The following is a 26,752-nucleotide window of genomic DNA, read 5'->3' on the forward strand; positions in this document are numbered from 1 at the left end:
TTAAGGACTCTCTACGTTGAGTTAGTATGTATACTTGTTGATCACCGTGGAGACACTGAGCACACTTTTCCTAAGCTCTGTCAGTATGTATATATACACAGGGTCTATCCTACACTATTTTGTCTTCAAGTTATTCTTTTGTTGTTTCACTTATGTATATTTTGTCTCTAACTATCTTTCCCCAAGGACAGGGAGTATGTCTTAAATAGTATTTCTCTTGCATCAACATTTAGCATAATCTGGTCATCATAGTTGGTGTCTAAAAATGCTGCTGAGATGAGTACTAGTTAAACATTTTTTAAAAAGCACATTTTAAAGAAAAAAAACTCCTTTTTTTGTAAGTCCTGCAGAACTCGCCTCAGCTAATAAAGAAGTGGCACTGTTTTTGATGGTCTCACAGTATCAGTGTATAAACAGACCTTGAGTTCTAGGCCCGGCTTTCTTGCTGATCAGTTCTAAATATTATTATTTACCATACTTGTTGATGTTTTGACTGGTTTGAGTTTTTCTTTTAAAAAAATACACAAGTTTGGAGAATTGTTATCTGTTCCCTTGTTTGTTTGTAGAGGGGTAAAGGTCTATTTACTTCATTCCTTCTACAGAACAAAATATTTTATATTTAATATGATACTCTTTGAAGCAATCAAAGGCTTCTTATTCAGCTTCGTTCCTTTCCGCTCATGCCACATTATATCCAATTCATAATAAGCATTCAATAACTGCATAAATTCCTTTTATAATCAATAATTCTAGAAGGCTTTTAAAATGCATGATATGAAAATGAGAAGCCACAAAATCAAAAATGGATGAAATTGGTTACATAAAATTTTACATGGGCAATAAAACACAATAAGCAAATTCAAAAGATGAAATATAAATTTCAAAAAATACACTTAAGGTATATGACAAAGGGCTAGTGTTCATAATATAAAAAAGCTCTTATGAATCCAATAAAAAAAATGAGAAGGCCAATAAAAATATGAACCAAAATCATGCAAGTGCATACTGAGGACTCAAAACGTATAAAATGATTTGTCTTTAGTAATAATTAAAATAAAAAAATTAAGTGATCTATTACTTTTCATTCGTCACAGCATCAAAGAATCAAATAATGGATTTTATAGTTTTCTAGTGAAAATAGTGAAAAAGAAACCCTTCTATGTTGTGGGTGAGAATAAGAAATGAAAAAAACAATTTAGATGGATTTGGTAAATATCTTTAAAATTTTAAATGTGTTAAAAGCTTAGACTCATATATTCTAGCACTAGGAATCTGTACCACAGACATACTAGCGTAAGTATGCAGGAATATAGGTGAAATGAAGTTTATTGTGTTCTTTATAATAGTGACATTGTATAAATAAATATCTATACAAGTTTGAAGAAATACATTTTAAGAAATGAAGTAGAACCAACATTTATTGTTATGGAAAAGATGTTAAGTTATTTTGAATCTAAAGGCAAGATGTGACAGCATATTTAGCATGATCTTATTTATAAAATTAAAGCATACATGAAAATATCTTGGGAGTTTAGTTCCAGCAACATGAGGACTGATCTAGGACCTCTTTCCAACTACATTTTTTAAAAACGGACTGATAAAAGATGTTACAAAAAATGTAAATAACTTGTTAAACATAAAACAAAGGAAAAATATTTCTAAGAACCATAGCAGAGAGGAAACTTAAATCTAGGTGTTACGGTCATGAGAGAACTGTGGCAATTAACAGGATATTGCAGCAGATGTTGAGAGCTCTCCATCCATACCTGGTGGGGCTTTTGGGGAGCTCCTGTTGACTTCCAACTGCCAGGGTCCACTTCACTGTAACTTAGGGCTTTCTTTCCCCAGAGCTCTAGAAGCCTGCTTTAATTGCACATGGCATGCTGGAAATGTCAGAAAATAATTTCTCCTCCTGCCTCCACCCTAGTAACCCTCAACCAATGATTCCTTGGATATGGTGCATAAATATACCAGCTCCCTCAACGCTTGGGGCAGGTTATTCTGAAGCCCATGTTTTGCACCATTTCCCACTTTCCCACTTTGATTATTCACTGAGGTATCAGGCTTAAAACCACATTTTCTTCGCCTCCCTGCCCTTCCTTTGCCCTCTGTCTTGCTGGAGATCTGGGTACCTCCCAAAGAGCTTTTAAGTCCTTGTCTCAGGACCTATGTCTATGGGACGATGTTAATGACTTTTAGATCAAGGGTTTAGGATTAGGGTTTTATTATCCATTCAGAAGCCAAAGTGAAGAAAACTAGAACCTAGAGCCTTGCATTAATATAACTCTGGGTGGCCTCTCAGGGAAAGGAGAAATAAAAGGTCATCATTCTAGGGAAGTAACAAGCCAATTTCCTCTCTTGTTATACCAGGAGGTCAAACAGACAAACAAACAAACAAAAACCTCACATGAGAAATTGAAAGCCCAGATCCGAGCCTGGCATCTGAATGGTACAGGAAACTAAAGTGTAAAAATATTAATGTGTAAACTGGCTCTGGAATGGCAAAATTTCTGGGACAGTATTTGGAAGCAATCACAAAACACAGAAGTTTGAAAAAATGTAAATTTATGCTGAATATAAGCTAAACAATAAAAAATACAATAAAAAGGAAGCAAATTGATTAAGAAGAAGTCAACAGACAGGAGAGTCAGAACACAAACTCAACAAAACAATTTGAGGGAACCCATAAAACAAGAAGGCTACAAATTAGTTGGAGATAAGTAAAAAGATCAAAATTATCACAAAAGAACAGGACACTGAAATAGAAATGGGTAGACTTCTTAAAGAATAAATGTATCTTCTAGAAATGAGACATATGGTAATTAAAGATGAAAACTCAAATGTGGATCAAAAGCATTTTAGACATAGCTCAAAAGATTACTGAACTGGAAATCTAAGAACAGTTCTCACAATGAAGTATAGTGAAATAAAGATATGGCAAATATAAAGGAGTGGTTTAAAAATGAACAATGGATAACCCTAACAATATTTGTACCTCCATAATATGATGAAATAATAAAAAAAAATGAACGATGGAACAAGAGTGTTGAGCATATATACACACTACAAAAGTTCAAGAAAGTGAGAAAAGGTAGGATGCAATTTTCAAAGAAAGCATGGCTGAAGTTTTACCAGATTTGATGAAATATATGAAACATAGGAGAGAAGAAATATGCGATGATAAGGCAGGATAAATAAAAGTAAATCTAGATACGTGCAAAACATGAAAGATAGTGTGGCAGCCCTGAGCTATCCTCTTGAGAGAGGACCTGCTATGAGATGTGCAGTGTACGCGGAGGCCACTGTCCCCCCAGGCCGCTCCCACCCAATGCTGGGCATGGTGGGCTACCACAGCTGAGTCCTTCCTGCCCGAAGCCTAACTCTTCTCCCAGGCAATTCGATTTAGGAGACCTCATAAGCCTGACACAATGCAAGCTGAGCCTTTTCCTACTCCAATCTCCTTTCTTCCCAGTCTTCTTTCACGGTGTTGGACCTGCCCTGTGGTCTGAAGGGGTCTATTTCTCCCGTTCCCCTTTATCCTTCAAAAGCACTTCTCCCAAGAAAGTGCTCGTATTTAATTTTGTCTTGGCGTGTTCTTTGCAGAAGACCTGAACCAACACAGTCAGAAAACTTTAAAAGCAACCAGAGATGACAGAGCACCACAAAGTTACACCAATTAGCCTTACAAAAGAACTTTTATCATCAATGAAAGAGTCCAAATGGCAAGTAAATATTTTTCTCAAAGTGCTTAGAGGAAATGACTGAAACCTAGAGAATTCTTTAGGCTGTCAAATTATCACTAGAGAATGAAAGTTAAAAAAGGATATTTTTCAGTCTCAATACTGAAAGTATTTAAGCATTTACAGACCCTCGAAGAATGAATGTGAACCTAAAAAGGAAAAATGAAATGGAGGAAGCAATGTTGGAAAATACATAGGTAACTTTAGATAAGGGTTTATCATAAAAATTAGGAAAGATAATAGCTCAGGGTTTAAAAACAAAGTAGAGCTCAGATATAGACAATAATAATGTAGTTTTAGAGGTGGATATGATCTCATTTAAAATGATTTAAGTAAGTTCCTAATATCATTTTGGGGTGTGATATATTGTTCTGGGATGTTAAATATGTATAAATGTATATATATATATTTAATTCCAATATAAAATGGTAAACATGTAAAGGTATCCACTAAAATCATAAAAAATTAAACATCTCATCTCTAAACTAATAGAAGGAAAATGAATTAAAATATTCAATCCATGTAGAAAGCAAAAAAAAGTAAAGAAGTAACAAAAAAGCATAATGAATAGAAAACCAAAGTTAGAATTGAATAAATGAGCAAATCTTAATGTGTGTATAATTTAGCTTGATGGTTAAAAGAGTGTCTGATTGCATTAAAAAATAAAATTCTGCTCTATATTGTTTAAAAAAAGCACACCAAAAATATGAACTCAGAAATGTTGAAAGTAAGAGGATGAAAAAAAAAGTCAGGAAAATTGTAACCCAAAGAGAACAATAATAGTAGCTTTTAATAGTAGAATATGATTGCAATATTATTAATATTTTAATATTAGATTGAATAGACCTCATAGCAGAAATAAAAGTAAAAATCACTGGGAAGATAATCATTCTGAATTTACATTCACCTACCCGCCAAACCTCAAATTGTATGAAGCAAAACTTGACTGCATTGCAAGGAGAAATTCACAAATCCATAATTATATCAAGAGATTTTTAACTTATCTATCACGGTTACTGTCCCACCAGGCAAAAAAGCTAGTAAGGGAATAGGTGATTTTGACAACATGGTTAACAAGTTTGAGCTGATGACTATGTATAAACTTTGTTCCTAACAATTACAGAAAATGTATTCTTTTCTCTCTCACATGGATTTTTAAAATAAAAATTAGTGACTTAAGCCTGTGGTCCTCAACCTCTGGGGTGCGGACCAGTACTGGCCCATGGCCTATTAGGAACCGGGCCACACAGCAAGAGGTGAGCAGCAGATGAGCAAGTGAAGCTTCATCTGTATTTACAGCTGCTCCCCATTGCTCGCATCACCGTCTGGGCTCCACCTCCTGTCAGATGAGTCACGGTCTCCCATCATCCCTAGATGGGGCCATCTAATTGCAAGAAAACAAGCTCAGGGCTCCCATTAATTCTGCATTATGGTGAGTTATATAGTTATTTCAGTATATATTACAATGTAATAATAATAGAAGTAAAGTGCACAATAAATGTAATGTGCTTAAATTATCTTGAAACCATGCCTCCCCCGACTTCCATGGAAAAATAGTCTTCCATGAAACTGGCCCCTTGTGCCAGAAAGGTTGGGGACCACTGACTTAAGCTACAAAGCAGGTTTCAAAGATATCGATGAATCATTTTACATAAGCAGCATTCTCTGAACACAATGCATTAACTTTAAAAATCGGTAATAAAAGAAAGCTATCTCAGTACTAACCCCCACACTTAAAAATTTAAAATAACTACTTCTAAATAATTATTGAATAGAAATAAAATCATGGAAATTACAAAATAGTTAGAAATGAACTATCTTCCAAATATTATGATCTTTAGCTAAAAAGGCAGTTGGAGGAAAATTTATAGTTTGAAAGGTACAAATTAGAAAGGAAGAAATATTGACACTCAACAATAGAGTAAATGAGAAGTCAGTAGAAGAAAGAAAACAACTGAATCAAGGATAAAAATTAATGAAATAGAAGCAAGAGATAATAGAGAGGTTTAGCATACCAGGCACATTCCTACCTGTGAGCATTTAGAACATTTTCTTCCCAGGTATCTGCATGGTTCAACTCCTTCAGATCTTTTCTCAGAAGTCATCTGCTCAGTGAGACCTCTTAAGCATCCTGTTAGAAATTTCATACCCAATATACCATGGAGTACTACGCAGCCACAAAAAACAATGGTGAACTAACACCTCTTGTATTATCTTGGGTGGAGCTGGAGCCCATTCTTCTAAGTGAAGTATCATAAGAATGGAAAAACAAGCACCATATGTACTCACCATCAAATTGGTACTAATTGGTCAACATTTATGTGCACATACAGTAGTAATATTCATTTGTGTCAGGCAGGTGGAGGGAGGGAGGAGAGCATGGGTAAATTCACACCTAACTGGGTGCAGGGCACACTGTCTGGGGGATGGGCACTCTTGTAGCTCTGACTTGGGCAGTGCAAGGGCAATATATATAACCTAATTGTACCCCCGTAATATTCTGAAATTTTAAAAAAATTCATACCCAGCCTCTCAACATTCCCTAACATCTTCTCTGCTCTTCTTTTTTCTATAGCATTGATCAGCATCAACTTTTACACATGCATTGAATTTATTGTCTGTGTCTCTCTATTATCTATTTTGCTCGTTGCTGAATCTGCAGGTGCCTAGAACAATGTCTAACTTAGTAGTTCTCAGTAAATATTTGTTGAATGAGTAAAATGAATGAATGGATGGCTATTTAGCCAATAGGTATACAGATGTCTGTCATATTTTCTATAGTTTTCTGTATATTTGAAATATTTGTAATTAAAATTTTAAACTTTCTTTAATGAAACAATGCCTATGTCTATGAATATACACCAAAGCTTATATTATTAGTATAAAAAATTAAGATCAATTATTAATATTTACATTTTCCCATTTTTCCAGTTACTTACAACATGTTTATATGTTGCTTTTGCAATCACAACAAAGATAAAAATAGTGTACCCTAAAATAAATCTTATATATCTAGTTCATATATTCACTAAACTCTATTATCATTTTAAAGCACCAATTCTTTTCCAGAATTAATGAAATTACCAGTACTATATCATACTGTATTAAAGATCTATATAAAAGATCATTTGAGAATCCTTCACAAAGAATTTAGTTGAAAAACTCAATTATAAAAATAGAGAACACTGTACTATTTCAGTCAAACAATTTTTGAGAATATTTTTAGGCTCAAATATTGAGTCTCCAAAACCTGTAGACAAAGAGGACACTTGAAAGTAGCAGGAAGGCATCTTTATCTCTACTCTTAGATATTTTTGTCTGTCACGTCATTTTGTATTTGTGGGTGGTTTAGAAATTCAGATGTGTTTTCTGACAGGGGAAATTTAGAAATTTGTGGTACAGAAGAGCGAAAGAAGTTAAATAACAATTGCTATTTATCGATAGATCACAAGATTGGTTTTGTTCTCCCCTCGTCCCCCAGTTTCCATTTAAGTACAGTCATCAAGAGCTTTCATTGTAAGGAGCACTTGTGTCCACAGACTGTTACCAGAACGAATTTTTTTTTCATGCTTTTAAAATGAATTCATTACTACAAGAGTAATTATAGAAGATTAATTGAAATCAGTTGAAAACACAAATGCATTAAAGAACACATCAAAACACAAAAATTGTTCTGTTACAAAGAACCCTTTCTCTTTATAGAATAAACCATAAACTGAGAAAAATCCTCCCTAAGCCAAGATAATTTTAATCTGCTGATTATGAGGTTTCCAAAAACAGAATTTAAGGGAAAGATTCGGGTATGGAGAAATGAGAAGTAAAGCACATTCACTCAATAGTAATGTGTAAACCTGTGGTGTTAAATCATGTTATATTTTCCAAAGTTCATATGCACACTGAATGCTTTCTGTGTTGTATTAACTAATCAAAATTTGATTAAGTGGACAGAAAAGTGAAATTCCAGGTGAAATTACCATAGTAAACTTCAATTCATGTGTCTACATAGTCCTGGATAGTCTTTATTTAAGACCCACTTCAAACATAGAATGAATTTGCCTTGTGAGACTTTGTTAGGTAGGGAGGATCCACGATATTGGTTTTTCTTCTGTGTTATCTTGAAGCAAAGAGCATTAATCAGACAGAATAAGAAGGAAACTCCTGATTTCTAGCCATTTTTAATATACCACAAACACTTGCATCTGAGAGAAGCTATACAAACTGTATGGCCCAAATATATTTTTTCATATGATTTTTGTTTTGGAGTATCTTATGTGAAATTGAAAATAGTCTTAAAAAGGCAACAGCAGTGTTAGTGCAATGTGGATGATATTGTATAAGAAAAGTTTTAGCTGTGTTGGGGAGTCATTGATAAAATCATGAAATCTCAAACAGGAATTCTCCCTGCTTAGCACATGGAGCAGTGCTAATAGTAAATAACAGTCTGTACTGAATTCTAGATTGCTTTCTGGAGGCAAATTATCAGGATGCTACTGACTATATTTGCATAAGATAACTTGCTAAAGCAACTGCACTCTTGTGCAAACATCCCAGCCTTTAAGAAAGATCATTTTTGACAACTCACTGAGGCTTCTGTTAGGAAAAATTGGAAGAGCTAATGAGAAACTAGATGACGGAATCACAATGCTATGAGTAAAACTTCTCCTGCATGGCTTGAATTCCTTCTTTTCTTTTCAATCTCATTTCTGTTATTATTGCTTCACATTATTAAAATCCTGCCATTTATAGTGTCCTAAGGATCATTAACTAAAATTAAAAAATCAAGAGATGATTTGAGGCTACAAGACAATAATAAAGATAGAATGATGAACAATAGTTAATAGTTACTCAGATCTTTCCACCATCCACACACACTGGTGCACATGAATGCATATGTTATATATACGTGTGTTTGTGTGTGTGCATACCCCTTACAGCAATACTGCAAGGGGTTATTATAGCCCTTATAAAATGAAAGGAAACTGAGCCACAGAACAGTTAGTGACTCTCTTTAGATCATAGCATAGGTGGGTGTCAAAGCCAAGATTAGATTTCCCATTTCCCATCTTTTCCCAAAACTCTTCCCTTACTCCATACACCTATGTTATCTACAGCCATTGGCTACTTTACAAATAATAGATAACTGACCTTTCCCTGGCCCCGCCATCCTACCTAATAGGCAACTCTCTGTCCTTGCTTTCCTAAGCCCAAATAAGAGGAGAAGAAAATGTGTTCTTGGTAACTTAAGAAATCTAAGCAAATATTCCTATCCCTGTTACTTCGGTTGTCTGGAGGGTCTATGTATTCTTTGTACATTGATTTCGTATCCTTGTGGGTTACATAGGCTTTTGTGGACTGATGGGAAATCAAATGGTCATGAGTAATGCAGTGTCTATGGAACCATTCTTTTCAGTTCTGGACTTTTGTACCAAAACATATTGTAAATTGGAGATGCCCAGAGTTTCTCGTAAATGACAATATATATATAAATGACACAATTTAAGGCAATGGCTCTATCATTAGGAGCCACATATAACTATGATTGTGCTAAAAATGTCTCAGAGTAAATATGGAGTAGCAGATTAATACCACAGGTTCTTTGTGCTGCTCTCAAGTGTGAATGGAAAATTCCTGTCATGAGGGTCCAAGCCGGAAGCCTCAGCCCCTCACCACTCGGAATGTATAAAGAGGCTTTCATGTCTCCCAAGTCTCTGAAGCTTGAGCTATGCTGGCAGGGTTCCAGTGATATAGGCAACATGATGTGAAAACCAGATGTGTGTGCATTTGGATCATTTCCGGGCTCCTCCTCCGCACCCGACCTCGCCATGCTGGTGAGGGTCTTGGATCTTCACCCCCTTCCGCTTTACATTGTCTTCCTAGGTGAGCTCATCCTGTTCCAAGTCTTTAAATAGCATACATATCATGAAATCTAAATTCAGTTCTGCTCTCTCCTCTGAACTTCAGACTTCTTCATCTCTGTTTCACCAATAGGCACGCAAACTTAATATGTCCTAAGCACAACTCATCTTCTTTCCTGCATTCTCTCTCCTCCAACTTGATCCTCCCTCAATCTTTCCCAATTGTGCAAATGGTACCACCTAGCCCTGCAAGCCTGAAATCTAGGATACATCAATTGTTCTCAAACTCATTTTATTTAGTTGATATTACATAATAGTCACAGTACTTGCCACTGCACCCAGTTCTAAGCCTGCATGTGTGTGCACACACACACACAATCCTTGCAGCAATCCTATAAGGTAGACACTATTAGCACCCTCCTCCAGTTTGACGAATAGGAAACTGAGAATAGGCTACTTGTCCAAGGTTACAAAGCTGGTAGGGACCAAAGCCAGAACATGAATCCATGGAGCCCAGCTCCAGAATCTAGGATCACAGCACTGTGTATTATTGTCTCTTTCTTCACATCCAACTCACCTTCCCGTCCTGTATTTCTACTGTGAATACCCAAATCTGAACACCATCCACCACTCCACTGTCTCAGTGTTAATCCAAGACATCTTCACCTCTCCTTTGGCCCACAGTACTTGTCAGCTACACACGATGGCTTCCCTACCCTAGGCCAACAATCCATTTTCCACAAAGACTTCAGAGTGCTCATTTTAAAGCCTAAACCATCTGTTATCTCTTCCCTGTCTACATGGTTTCAGTGGCTTCCCACCATGTCCTATGAAGGTCCACAAGACCTGGGCCCTGCCTACCTAACCCCGCTCATCTCCTTCCATCCCATCATCTCATTTGCTCCAACAGCACTGGCCTTTCTCTCTTCAAACAGTAACACTCATTCCCTTCTCAGGATTTTGCTCTCGCTCTCTTCTCTGCTGGGAACACCCTTCCTCCAGGACTTTGGCTGCCTCTTTCTCATCTTCTCATTATTCCAGCAGGAAAAGACTCCTCCGAGCTTCCCAGCTATGGGGTCACATCTCTACAAACAGCAACTTGCTGTCTCATTATTTTGCCTTATTTTCTTCATAGATTTAGCAATATCTGAAATTAACCGTTATATCTACTAGTTTATGTGTTAACTGTCAGTCTTCTCTCACTGTAATGCAAGTTCTATTGGGACAGGAACTTTGTCTTTTCTGCTTCTAGAAAAGAAGTCCCTAGACCACATTAGGGCCCCAAACTTGATGGTTGAGTGAATGAACCTGGGCTCTGTCACTTAAAAAGCAGTGACTTTACACTGATTATTTACTCATTATGAATCTGAGTTTGCACATCAAAATGGGGACAATTACATGTATATATTGGAGATTTTCTGAGGTTATATGATAGATTGAAGCTGAAGTCAGAATTTTTCTCAAGACTTTATGAATATAATAGGCTATCCATAAATAGTTGTATGTAAATATATTAAAATTTGGGTCTCATTAATATTTTGTCATATATGCAAATATTTAGATAGTGTCACACTGATCAAAAGAAGTCTATATCCATCCCAATTCCAAGATAAAACAACACTACCTATAATTTTATATTATATTACTTAAAGGACCAATATTGTATACTAGTCACATGTTACATACTTCTATATGTATACATGTATACACACATACACATACACACATACATAAATAAGCTTGGTCCAGGCCAGGTATGGTGGCTCATGCCTGTAATCCTAGCACTCTGGGAGGCTGAGGTGGATAGATCGTTTGAGCTCAGGAGTTCAAGACCAGCCTGAGCAAGAACGAGACCCCGCCTCTACTAAAAAGATAGAAAGAAATTAGCTGGACAACTAAAAATATATATACATAAAATTAACCAGGCAACGGCACTCTAACCCGGGCAACAGAGTGAGACTCTGTCTCAAAAAAAAAAAAAATTAAATTGAAAAAATAAATAAATAAGCTTGGTCCATATGAAATTGCTGATATTTGACTATTTGACTGTTTTGGCCAAAAAATGATCATTGCAATGGTTTGAGCTTTTATATATATATTTTATACATGTATAATACATATGTTTGACCTTATATATTACACATATTTTATTTATACATATGCACATGCACATACATATGCATACAACCTTGTGTTACAGGAAACACAGAATCATCTGATTATTTATCTGAAACTCTTTTAGTAAAAAAATAATTAAGTCAGCATACTTAAGTCATCTAAGCCAAACTAAACAAGACAATGTAAAATTGGGCCTGAAATTCAAGTTCAGCTAAGTACGTAAAAGAATTCACTTGGATTTAATACCAAACACAGTTCTGATGCTACCCATGCACTATGGGGAAAGTTCAATAAGCCCTACCAAATTATAAATTTGGGCATCCATGGCATCCCTTACAACCAATATTCTTTTAAAATTATCTCCACAACTGATTTGTCACATCATTGTCTTGATAAAATATAGGCACTGGGAAGGGTGATAGTCAAAATATTTAACCACTGGGTTGACCAGAGTGAAAAATTGATATGGTCATCCTAGCAAAAACTCAGAGAGCCCTTGGCTATATGGAATTTGAAACTTATGTTGGTCATTCCAAAAACCTTCCCCTAACCTGAAAACCTAACTAGGCAAAACAAACCATAAAAACCTGTGTAGAAGGCTAAACCAGGACCCACACCTTTCACCTCTCACAAAAATCAACTTACGCTGGATAACAGACTTAAACCTAAGGTATGAAACTATTAGAATTCTAGAGGAAAATGTTGGAAACACTCTCCTAGACATCGGCCTAGGCAAAGAGTTTATGAAGAAGTCCCCAAAGGCAATGACAGCAGCAACAAAAATAAATAAATGGGACATGATCAAACTAAAAAGCTTCTGCACAGCCAAAGAAACAGTCATGAAAGTAAACAGACAACCTACAGAATGGGAGAAAATTTTTGCATCCTACGCATCCGATAAGGGGCTGATGACTAGAATATACTTAGAACTCACGAAAATCAGTAAGAAAAAATCAAATAACCCCATTAAAAAGTGGGCAAAGGACTTGAACAGAAACTTTTCTAAAGAAGACAGAAGAATGGCCAACAAACATATGAAAAAATGCTCAACATCTCTAATCATCAGGGAAATGCAAATCAAAACCACAATGAGATATCACTTAACTCCAGTGAGAATGGTCTTTATCAAAAAGTCTCCAAATAACAAATGCTGGCATGGATGCAGAGAGAGAGGAACACTCCTACACTGCTGGTGGGACTGAAAACTAGTTCAACCTCTGTGGAAAGCAATATGGAGATACCTTAAAGCGATACAAGTGAATCTACCATTTGATCCAGCAATCCCATGACTGGGCATCTACCCAAAAGATCCAATGACACTCTACAAAAAAGACACCTGCACTCGAATGTTTATAGCAGCACAATTCATAATTGCAAGGCTGTGGAAACAGCCCAAGTGCCCATCAATCCAAGAATGGATTAATAAAATGTGGTATATGTATACCATGGAGTACTATTCAGCTCTAAGAAACAATGGTGATATAGCACATCTTATATTTTCCTGGTTAGAGCTGGAACCCATACTACTAAGTGAAGTATCCCAAGAATGGAAAAACAAGCACCACATATACTCACCAGCAGACTGGTATTAACTGAGCAGCACCTAAGTGGACACATAGGTACTACAGTAATAGGGTATTGGGCAGGGGGGAGGGGGGTGGGTATATACATACATAATGAGTGAGATGTGCACCATCTGGGGGATGGTTATGCTGGAAACTCAGACTTGTGGGGGAGGGGGGAAGGGCATTTATTGAAACCTTACAATCTGTACCCCCATAATATGCCAAAATAAAAAAAAAATGAAAAAAAAAAAAAACCTGTGATGTCAGACCTCTTTGGAGATAGATGACATGATTTTGGGTCCACTTCATAGCTATTAAATAATTATCATATTGCTTACTCAACATTGCATGAATAACCTAAATGCAGGTCAAAATTACCAAATTTATAAATTAGGATTTTAAAATTTAAATTCAACACATAAAATAAGCTTTGAAAAATCCATGTATTATTCATTAAGTTACATTTTTGCACTACTTTAAAGTAGAAACACTGTAAGTATTTGTTGTCCTAAACAAAAAATTCATGCGCCCTTTCACAAGAATTTGAGGAAGTGGCAATTAAAAATTGTATACAACTGCTATTTTCTACCTCTGTATCCCTACTTTGTAATAACACTTTGTTAGAATTTTATAATATGCTAAAGATAAAATGTCTTCTAGTTAAAAAAATTCACAGAGTAACACATAAAATTTACATAGTCTTTTGGCTTAAATATTAAATATGAAGTCAATTTTCCTTAGCTTCTACCATTACCTGTAAGGTACAATATTATCAGTGGAAGATAGTAACATTTCATAAAACTTACCATATATTAATGTCTTCAATTTAATATGTTTTAGCATACAGTTAGTAACATATTTTAAAATTATTAAACACTGATTCTTTAAAAAATTTTAATTTTCTAATTTTTATCTTGAAAAGGATCCAAAAGACCCATAATGTACAAAAATTAGAAATATAGCTTTTTATAAAGAAAATTCAACCTATCAAAAAAGTTACATCAAGCACCTTTTAGAAACCATTTACTATTTCTCCTCTACACATATATACTTTCAAGCTATTTGTAAATTGCTCATAAATAATTAATGATTGGACTCCAAGCTAAGGACTTAGCATATTTTACATTTATTAGCTGTAACTTCAAGTTCACCTGTGCTCCAAAGGTCTCCCACACTGGAAAAACCTGCATAAAGTATTAGGAAAACACAAATACCCAAGAAAAGCCAACAAACTGCCCAAGGCAATAGATAAATACAGAACACCAAAGACCTTGTTTTACATACCTAGACCAGAATTTTACTGCCGTACAGCTAAGCTTACTCTAGGGTTTATTTTATTTGCAACCACCTAAATAATTAATTTGCTAATTCCACAGGACATGGCTAATGTACTAAAAATAATCTTTTATGCATTTACAACACTTATGGACTATCATTTTCATTCAGAGACATTAGATTGACTTGTATTTGACAATGTAATGAAGAAAGATGCTAAGAGCTCATTTTAGCTAATTTATATCAGCTGCTACATAAGACAAAACAAACTTCTATGCACAAAAGCCATAAATCAGGAACTAAATGATGCATATTGGTAGATATTCTTGATTGCAAATGTGAGGTGTAAATGAAAAACAGAGACTATAGTAAATACTTCTTTGACTCAAGATCTCTCCAGCATATTAGCAATCTCAAAATTGATAATGTTTGTTAAAGAACTACTGGCAAATAACAATTATAAAATAATAAGGTAATTACTGTGATGAGATTGTAATGTTTTAAAAATTTTTTGGAATAATGTTACAATGGCTTCAGTGAAATATGGAAGGTAAATAATATTCCTATTAATTTTTTTACTTAGTTCATGCTTTTCATAAACATGACTTCCCATTTTTAAATTTATTTCAGATATAAGACAAAGAACAACAAATTGAAAAAAGTCTAAAAATTTACTTCTGGTGCATACTGGAGTCTTTTAATGCCATATATGTTTTCCTTTATACCTTATTTCCTCACTTTCTTCCCACATTTTTTGTAAAAAACAATGAAGGAAAAAAGAAATCGTTGCATACTTCCTATTAATACCAACCACTGTTTTAAATACCTTATATATATATATAATATATATATTATATATATTATATATATATATATTCAACATGAAATCAGATTAAGATAATCAGGATTGTCAGTGCCACCGGTAACTTTGCAGAAGAAAAACATAGATCCTATCTGAGAAAGATAACATCACACTAGGCCTCAAGTTGTCTTCATATTTTTTTGACATACAATGTCCAGTATTCCATCAAAAATAACCAGGCATATGAAAAGCAAGCCAATTTGATTCAGCCAGGAGCACCACCAGGCAATAGATATAAATACTCAAAAGATCTAAATAAAGCAGTTATGAAAGCTTTAAAATCATATGCAGAATATTTTCAAGGATATGATAGACAAGATTGAGAATTTTGACAGAGACCTAGAAACTACAAAAACAAAACAAAACACTTAGAAATTCTAGAACTGAAAATACCATAACTTAAATTAAGAAATTATTTAATAGGTTAAATGACAGCTTCAATACCGCTGAAAAATAAGCAGAAAAATATAATAAAATATTGGTAAAAAGAAAATATCCAAAATGAAGAATAAAGAGATCAAAGGTAACGATGGGGGTAGAAATATTCAGAGCTGTAAAATACATGTAACTGGAGTCCCATTAAGAAAGGTGAGGGAGAATGGGGCAGAAGCAATATTAAAAGAGATAATTAATGGAAATTTCCCCAAATTGTTGAAAGATAGCACACATTTAAGAAACCAACCAAACCCTAACTGGGATAAATGCAAAGAAGACCATACCTGAGCAATCATGGTAAAACAACAAGAAATCAACCATGTGAATAAAGTATTACAAACAGAGGGAAAGCACAGCTTGCTTTTCAAAGACTATTATCTAACTTACCAATGAAAATAATGACAATTATGAAACAACATAATAACATTTTAAAGTGGGGGAGGAGGGGATCGCCAATTTAGAATTTTACTACCAGAAAAAGTGCACTTCAGCAATAAAGCTAAAATAAAGCCATTTCATATGAAAGCAAAAAATAAAACCTGAATGAAATCATCATTACACTAAAGTAAATCCTATATGTAATCTGAGAGATGCAGGAAGGAATGAAAAACATATGTTATTATTTAAAAAACCATGATAGTAATAATTATTAAAAGGTTTAAATTATCTAAAATCAAATACCTAACAATAACACATAATTCAAGAGGAATGCAAAAGTACTTAAGTATTCCAAGGTTCTCAAATTCCCCACAAACGAATAAAAGTTTAATTTGCATAGATGCATCCTATACCCTCAAAGTAATCAGTAAAACAATGCAAAACAATGTAAAAATAACAAGCTAATGGAAAGGGGGTAATGCAATTACAAAAACACTCAATCCAAAAGAAGGAAAGCAAGGAGAAAAAAGGGATATAGAACAGGAAGAACAAATAGATTGTACACAGCATGTTAGTATATTTGAACCCAAATATATCACTACTTTTCATTAAATATAAAAGGGCTAAATACTGAAAAGGCAAATATAATCAGACAGAATAACAAAACAAAATTTATTTATCTGCTCTTTGCAAAGAGACACATCTAAAGGGTAAACATATAGAAAATTAAAAGCTAAAAGAATGAAAAATGATAAGCTATACAAGCACTAACTAATGGAAAGCTGGTTTCATATATATATATATATATATATTTTTTTTTTTTTTTTTTTTTTTTTTTTGAGACAGAGTCTCACTCTGTTGCCTGGGCTAAAGTGCCATGGGCTGTCAGCATGTTGCTCACAGCAACCTCAAACTCCTGGGCTCAAGCAATCCTTGAGACATAATCCCTGAGTTATGTCTGTCCCTAATCATAACCCCCACAAGGAAATTTAGTACCATATGTACTGTATATCTGTTTATGTACTGAAACTCTTTGCAGGACCACAAACCATTATGATATCTAAGAGATTTTTGCTCTCCAAGAATGAATTATTGCCCTCCTATGAAGGCAGGGTCTAACAGCATAGCATCAAAATACTGGTTTGAATATATATGACTGCCAGTATGCTTGGGTGGTATGATTACCTATATAGAAAAGCAAAAGTATCTATAGATAAAGTATTAGAATTTGTATGTGTAAGATTGCTGATGATAAATTGATATACAAAAATTGGTTGTTTTTCTATGTATCAGTAACAAAAAGTTAAAATTAAAATTGAAAAGATACCATTTAGAATAACACCGACATACTGAATGCCTAGTTATATATCCAGCAAGGAATGTGTAAAATGGCCACAAAGCCAGCCAGAATATATTATTGGGAGAAATTAACAAAGACCTAAATAAAAGGGAGGATGTTCATGAATTGAAAGACTCAGAAAAGATGTCCATCTTCCCAAATTGATCGTATCCTAATGGTGTTTTATCATTTAGGAAGGAGTTTAATTTATATGGAAATGTAAAGAACCAAGAATGACCAAAACAATCTTGAAGAAAAATTAAAAAAGAAAGATTTTATCAATGAGAGAAAATATTTGTAACATATATAACAAAGATATAAAAAATATATGAAGAATTCCTATAAATTAATATACAAAATAACTTGATTAGACACTTGACAAAAAAGATATTTACATGGACAATATACACATGAAAAGATGTAATCAGGGAAATGAAAATTAAATTCAGTAATCAGGGAATGAAAATTAAAACCAGGATAAGCTAACACTACACACCAACCAGAAATGCTAATATGTAAGATTAGTGAGGAAGTAGAACAACTGAACATATGTTGTTGGTGAGTTATTTTGGTGTAAATTATTTTAATCACTTTGAGAAATTTTCAGTTTTCTACTAAAGTTGAACATGAACATTCCCTGTGGCCCAGCAACTTTATTCCTAAGTATACCCTCAACAGAAATACACATCTATGTGCACCCAAAGACAGGTACATGAATACTCGGGCCAGCATTATTAATGATGTTAAAAACTGGACACAATTCAAATGTTTTTCCACAGTAGAATGGGTAAATAAATATTGCCTGGTCAGATAATTAAATGCCATGCAATAATGAAAATGAGCAAAATGCAATTGTATCACAACCTGTTGAATCTCAAAATATAATGTTGGATGAAAAAATGAATGAGCAATGCTGTACATTTATATGTTAGGTTTTTCTGTTATATGTGCTATAGTTTAATATAGAAGATAAAAAATAAAAGAAAAAACTATATTTCTCTTAAATGTTTAAAGCTCCAACAGCACTGTATGCAAAATAATTATAATTCCATGAAATAGATTTTAAAATTTTTAAGCAAATAATATAGTTGATATAGTCACACAATGTTACTCTCTTCCATACTCTGTTCTAAGCACTTTACAAATGAAAGTCATTCCATCTTCTCAAAAATCCTATGAGGTAGATACTATAAAAACCTTTGTGTTTATAAAGTAGAGTGAAATCTAAAGAGATTAAGTTACTTGCTTATGGTCACAAAGCTAATAGGTGAACCATATTGAATGTCACCAAATTGTGCTCTGTTGCCCATTATGCTATACTGCCTCTCAGAGCAAAAATTCTGAAGTTTAAAGTGCCAGATTCATCCATTGTGAATGTATTTAAAATGAGATCATGTTGTTCCTTTATATATTTCAATCTCTTGTATAGAAATACAGTGAGTAGATTGCTCTAACATTTTTGAAACAGATATTTTTATGTTTTATATAAATATTTTTAAATGTTTCATAACTCATGCTTAGAATGATTAAGGATGTATTTTAAACATACGAAAACAATTAAATATTGTCAGCAAAAAGCTGAGGTTGAATCCCAACTCTGTTAGCTGTAATGTCTCTGAGCCTCAATTTTCTAGCCTTCAAAATGGACATAACTAAACTTTATCTAACAGGAATGTTCTGAGAAGGAAGTGATAGGACATTGGTGTTATGAACTAAGAGACAAATTACATATGAAAGACAGAAATACTGGAACCTAACATTTCTTCACTTTAAATTTACACTTTAGACACTTGAAAGTCAAAACTGTTAAATAACTTGCCGAAAGTATCATTCTTAGCAATCTGGAACTTGAGCTCAAGGAGTTAGATTACAAATCCAATGCTCTTAGAAAAAAAAATGAATCCTCGTTGTTTTGCTTTTCCTTTTCTCCCTCCACATAAAATAGACAAACTGAATTAAAAAAAATGATATACTATTGCTATTTAGTTCAATAAATATATTGGATTTATTTTCTTTCTAAAGATTTGCATTAAAGGAAACAATATACTTTAAATAGGCTGTGTTGTCCAACTCACTGTTTTGCTGTTTGTTTACGACATGACTGCTACGTAAAAAGCTTTTATACACATTCTGTCACGTTTAAGAAGGGACGTGCTCTGATGTCTCTCTCACACACCCACACATGGGCACTTGGGGGCAACATATTAGGTAAAAAAGAGAACAATATTTCTCATTTATTTTATTTATAAGCCATTGAAATATTTTTTAATACTTAATTTTTATTAATTAAAAGAGGTTTGTATAGAAAAGTTTAGAGTATTAGTGTGGGTCATTTTAAACTGCTATTACACGCAAATTCCTGCCTGTTTTATGTTTATTCGCCTTGCTTTATTTCAATTTAAAGATTATCCTCTATTCCAAATAATAATAAAGGTCCAGAAAAGTGGAAAATAAAAATCATTCAATATATGAAATGACTAATACTTAGACATTTTCCGAATCAAACTAAAAACCAAATGAAAACTTGGTTTTCATTTAATTGGAAAAGCATGAACACTAGTCTTAAGGACATGGAAATATACTATATTTCTGTCACATAGAAAACAACTTTTTTCTTAGGTTTAATGACCTTTTCTAAATCAAGGCATTCTTTAGACCTCTGTATTACTGCAGCATCTCCTTTTACAAGAATGCTTTCTACACTTTTGTGAATGACTGAGCTCTTTCATCTGACTGGACACAGCTGGCAAGTGGCATAATGAGAAAGGGAAATGAAGGTCTTTTTTTTTCCCCTCCTGGAAAAGCAAGAAATGTATAAATCATATTCAAACTTAGGAAGCACTAGTTGCTTGCATAACTGCACAAGCTACACATCTTAATGTAAATAATGTTTTCTATTATTTCATGAATAACTGACATTTTAATAAATCTTATTTTAAATGTCTGCCTAGGATGTATGAGTTCCTTAAACACTATTTGAATAAATAGACATTTTGCATGTTTAATTAATTTGTAAAATTAAACCAAACTTAAACAATTCTGAAACAGAATTTAGTTAAAGTATTCACACAAGCAAAATATGTACAGTAAAAATATGCATATTCAGTTTATGGAGAGACATCTCAAATAGCTGTGCATGTGTCAGGCCAAGTTTTCCTAGACACATAGCCAAGCTGGAAGGAACTCTGAGCTTGACTAAGGCCCTCATTTTATACATGTGGAAGCTGGTACCCAGAGAGATGATGGCTCTAAGTTACTTAAGCAGGGCAGGAGTGACAGGCTCGCCATTTCCTCACTTTAAGACTCTCACTTCCAGGCCGTTATGTGCAAAGGCACAGGGGAGAAATTCAGTAAAGATCAGAGGAGGAAGCCAATGAAGGAATTTAAAAACAAAATAGAACCCTTTCTTCTTTACCTTCTAATGTTCTTCTTAAAATATCACAAGATAATAAATAAATGTCAGTAATTTTTCCCATGGTAGATGTAATAAATGTATAGGGGGGAAAATTGAGCGATTCTAAAGTTATATACATGAAAAGTAAGTCTTGGTCTTTTCCCATACTCCAAGTTTTCCTCCCAGAGACATCTTTTGTTAAGTTTTTAATTTAAATTTTCAGTAAGTATGAGTGAATGTGTGTATGTATTTACAAGAATATTAAGTTAGGATTATTTTTCCACTTACTACATCTGGAAAAATCATTGCAGATTTTTGCATGTCCATCTATCTCATTCTTTTAAATAACTATATGGTATTCTATTGCATAGATTTAAAATAATTATTCAACAATTCACCTACTGTTGGGCTCAGGTAGTTTCTGATTTTTTTTAGATTATAAACAATGTAAAAATAAACAATTATATAAGTTCATAGGCTAAGATTTACTAAGATAAAAGAATATGTAAAACACCGACCATTTGGTATCTTCAGATACCAAGTTTTGACTGATTCAGGTATAATGATACCAGTAGTATGGGGAAGAACCTTCCTAGACTCCCCTCCCATGCCAGAGGAAAAGAATAAGATTCTTAGAAATGAAGTACATTTAAATCATGTATAAATTCCAATATTGAACAGAATCCTTTTGTGTGTTTCTGAAGCAGTGGGAAGTAATGATGATTTTCATTTTGTAGAAAAGATATTTTATGTATTTCCTATGTATATGTTAATTATGACAATGTAGAACACAGAAGGAATTAATAAGAAAAAAATAGAAATTTTAATGAAAATTTTATATGAATTCACCAACCACTAGGAATAGAAAAATTAAAAACAAACAGTGCTCCATATTTTACACAAGGAAAGGAAAACCCATCTAAATCTCATTACCAATCTTTATTTGTCCTATATTTTCCTCACAGATTCAAGAGAGAAAAAGAGAGAGAGAGGAAGGGAGGGAGAAAGAAAGAGAAGGAAGGAGGGAGGTGAGGAGGGTAGGAAGGAAAGGAAAGTGAAGAAGGGAGGAAGGAGGGAAGGAGGAAGGGAAGAACAGAGGTAGGGAGGAAAGGAAGGAACTTTAAATGCATCAAACTTTCTTTACTAGTATATCAACTACAGCCATTATTTTCATAGTTCGATACTGTCTGCAAACAAATTTATAAAGCATTCATGAAAGCATTTAGATTTTTAAAATATTGATGTATTTATACTTAGGCTTATCTGAAGCTAGAACCTGCTCCCTATTCTGCATGCTTGAGGTGTTGGCCGTAAACCCCCACTCAGAGGAGATGCTGGCTGCAGTGCTCTGAGACACATTGGATCTCACCAGTGTCTGGATTAAGGGAACTAAATTGCATCAAATTCAGTTGGGCTGAGGCAGCAACCCTGTACCAATGGGGCCAGGGCTCAGAGCAGATACTCAGAGGATAACCAATTCACCAAAACATTTTCTTCTGAGGGTTCCCTCAATTTACTTAGCGCTATATTTTCAGTTATTCTCTCAAAAAACCATTCTCACCAAGATTTATTGTTAAGAAATAAAAAATAAAAAAAAAAAGAAAAAAAAAAAAAACAAAAACCAGAATTGAAGTTGAGAAGATATTAAATCAAGTAATACCAAAAATCTGAGGCAGTGATCGGCATTCAGGAAAAAGACATTTGTCTTGTAACATTACAGTTCCCAATTACAAAGAACACAAAGCACGTCCCTTCTTTGTCTCAAGGAGCGCCACCACTGTGGAGCAGCACATCGATCAATCCAAGAGAAATGGGGTGAGGAGAGGTGACCTTCTCAGGGGAGTGATGGTCCTCCTGGGGAGGAAGCCTTCCAACCCAGGGCCTTGTTTTGTTTTTGTTTTTATTTGGCAATAAGCCTATCTTGGAGGGGAAATTATGTAAATTTGGATAACTGAGTAAATGTAAACCATACAGAGACACGGTAGAAATGAGAGATGGGAGAGATGGAGAAACAAAATACATGCATGCTAATGACAGTATTCATCTTGCCAAGGTAAATCACAGAATTTGGCAAAAAAAAGTGCATCCAACAGCCTAATTTTAAAGACGAGGAAACCGAGGCCTCCAGATTTGAAGAAATTTGTCTTAGCTCACACAAGTAATCTCTGGAAGTTCTGAGCCACCATGAGAGTTTTTCTGGCACTGATGGAATTTCCCACCACATGGACACCACGTTGTGTCATTGTGTGGGTGTTCAATCCCATCACAGCTATGAACCTTCCTCACTTGCATCTAACGCCCGTTCGAATCGAAAGGTTATCCAAGGACTCCTGCTTGCTGTAACTAACTAGGATCCTAGAGTTCTCAGTTCAAGGGATGATGCAGGCATTGCCAATGCATGGATTTGATTCATCATTGCAGGCCTGTACAGTAGCTGAATCAACCTATGGGAAAACTTTGGCTCTAATATTCTATTTTTTTAAGAACACCATTCCAAAAATATGATTTCAAAAAAATTAGTGATGTCTTCAATTGATCATCATAATAAAAATATCTATATAGATATAAAATTTCTTTTTTTTCTTAAATTCCAAGTTGCATAGAGCTACCTCTTCTGTGTAGCTTTTCCTCATCACCACTTCCCTTCCCAACTTCTCCTTTTGTTTCTCCATTTCTCTGTAGAGACACCACTCATCTGCTCATATGGTCAACCCAAAGGTAAGTTTCCTGATTGTGGGAATCATTGCTCACCTAACTTTTATTTCACTTCACCTCAACAGGCATAGCCCTTGACATCTTGAAATCATGCAGTAATGTTTTTGGAATAAAGGTTTAACAGTTTCACATTTATAATATAAATGGAGTTTTTAAAATTAAAAAATCCCTCTGGGTTGAGAATAAGAATACTACAAAAATTTTAATCTAGAAGGGATGTTAGACATAACCCAACACAACCAGTTCCTTTTCCAGATGAGAAAACTGAGGTCCAGAGAAGTGAGTGGCTCAGAGTCACCCAGCTTGCTAGAGACTGAACGAAGATGAGCACCCTGGTTCCCTGGCTCTGTCCACGGCCCTTTCTTCTACACTTCATGCAATCACTCTCTAAGTACAAACCGAATCATTTAGATATTTAAATGATTCTTAGGAAAGTAGAAAAGTGTGAATGCCTTGGGTTGTACATTAGAACTTTGACACATTTCACGCTCCATTTCCAAATTTGTAACAATCCCTAGTATATAATAGCCATTCAGTCAGTTTGGGTTTCCACATGCCCTTTTCCCATTTGCATATCAAGACTGCTAATAACCAAGCAGGCAGCACCTGGTGAATCAAAGCAAGGATGTTGACGGAGCCACCATGGATGGTCTAGAAGCCAATGGTACTGATCCCAAGGCTGCTCTCCTGTGGGCGATGGAAGTGCTCCCAGAATCCCATTCTCAGGAGAAATGGGGCTGTCACCATGGGAGGCCCTGATAGAGATTGTCTCATCACTGTGTGAGGAACCTGGTCCATTTTCAAATGCCAAATCCCTTCTTCCTCAGCCAAATGTACCTCCTAGAAGATAGACTTCTATTTGTCAGTAGACTTCTTTGGGATACATGAGCTGAATCCTTGAAATAGTGAGTTCTTTGGATATGAAATTCTGTATATAGAGGGTCCCCTAATAAGTTATGTACCTCGGCAATGTGAGTTGAACCCCTTAGAATACCTCTTAGCTTCTACACTCACATGTTCTGAAGTCTATTCTGATCCTTAAATTTGACAGTTCTATTTAAAACAATGGAGCCCTTTTAATATTGCTTGAGATTAGCTTACCACTTAATAAATTCCTTCCAACACTATGTTCTATGAGTCAACAAGCAGCTTCCCCCTGTGATTTGAACCTGGCTAACAACAAATTAGACTTGGAAGAATAATTCCTAGGCAGAGGCATTTTTCAGGTGGTACTTTCCCACTTTGAGGAAATTTGGTCATTTTACTTTTGCATTTAAGACGTCCTTTGGCTGAAAATAGCACAAGTCAATGTTTGAAATGCCCTCCTCTGTGTCACTGACTGTTGATTTCTAGATTACATTTTAGGTTGGACTAACACCAAAAACATTTTCCAGATAGTTGAAAATACCATGATTGAAAATTATTTAAATAATTTACAATACATAAAAAGCAGTAACTTCTCAGCAAACATTTTAACTAGGTTTTTTATTAAGAACTGACAATGGATAGCTTTGTGATGAATCCCGTGTAAGGCATTAAAAGATGCACTGGTATAATTATTTTCCCTAAGTTAATGCCTGTCCCTGACACATCTTGGATTTTTCCACCTTTGTCTTAAGTAACTTGATTCAAAAAAAAAGAGTTGCTAATTAGCTCACATATAGTCACTACAGATTTTGCCACATGTTGTTCAACTGAGTAAGTACATTCTGAAATCAGACAGTTTACAGTGTCAGGTAAAAATTCTTATAAAGAGGACACAGTGTTTGGAGTTGCATCTAGTTAACTTTGAGCTTCTACTTGAGACAAAAAGTGACTTCATTTTATTAGAGAAAATGTCAATCAAGACGTAAGTACTGACACCCTTCTTTGTTTCACCAGCCAGTAATAAAAGATAAGGCAGAGGAAATGGAGGAACTGCAGTTATGCATTTGCAACACACAAAGTCCTTGTTTTCCCACTAGGCACTGCAGAAAAGCAATTGTCCATTCACAGCACATCCTCTGCATTTCAGAGCTAATATTTTTGCAGTTCTTAACTTGGTACATTACAGTCTTATGCAGTTAATTTTGTTAACCCTTTGAAATGCACTATGTGTTTGATACCTTGCTTAATATTACTGCTAACATGATCCAGTTTTAAAGATTTCTGGTTCTCAATGTTTAAGAATAGAAACTTTAAGAAAATCAAGTAAGAAATTTTGAAACAGTAATGGTTTCAAGTAATCCCATCTTATTTGCTATTGCATAACTTTGAGAAGAATAATAAGGAAATTCATGGTAACCATGTATTACTTGAATTGCTTTTGCAAAAATGAACTCTTTGGATAAAAATGATTTTCAGCAGGGGTCCCCCTCAAAACATAATAATGTGCCATTGAAAACAACATTAGCCCTGTGTTTAAGTGCCCATCTTCCTGCGGCATTTAGTGTGTTTGCTTGTATATGAATGCATATGCCTGCCTTCTGTTGCAAAGAGGTTTACTCTATCATTGCAATAGTTACTCTGGCTAGAGCATATGAAGAAAAGAATTTTTAGATGATTAATTAGTCCCCAGACTCAATCACTTAAGTCTCTAATTAAATATCTGACTCTGCTTTGACTATTGTAGGAAAAGATAGTTAGCAAATTTACAGTGGTAATAAAGAAGTTTTTCTTTTCCTTTATAAATAATAATATCTAAATCATTGGTCATATAACTCACTCAGTACCTGCATGTCTCCTGTTGACTTCTCAATCCAAAATATTTTTTTTTTAAATGCAACAAAAGGCTGAAGAATTTTCCTCAAGAATTCATTTTTTGGACACCTTCTATTGATTTTTCTACTGCCTTCAATCTCACTACCAGCTTCTTTCCCTCTTCCTACTCATTTCATCTTGAAGTCTGCTATCAACCAACATGAAAAACTCAAGAAAAAAACTGATTTTCTTCTTTCCTGTTCCGCAACCCTCACCCATCCCTTTACCAACATTTTCTTGTTTGTCCCACCAAAAATGAAAATGATCCAACTTTAAAGATTTACATTGGAGAAGAAATATTGCATTCATTTTTTTTTATAAAAAGGAAAAGCCCTCC

General features: G+C 34.5%; 1 protein-coding gene across 1 annotated transcript in view; it reads right to left on the reverse strand.

Moving 5' to 3' along the window:
• PDE7B (phosphodiesterase 7B) overlaps positions 1-26,752 on the reverse strand; it is a 310,933-nt gene that overhangs the window by 283,496 nt on the left and 685 nt on the right. The window lies entirely within an intron of this gene.

This window comes from Microcebus murinus, chromosome 5, assembly GCF_040939455.1.
Source record: "Microcebus murinus isolate Inina chromosome 5, M.murinus_Inina_mat1.0, whole genome shotgun sequence".
Taxonomy (NCBI): Eukaryota; Metazoa; Chordata; class Mammalia; order Primates; family Cheirogaleidae; genus Microcebus; species Microcebus murinus.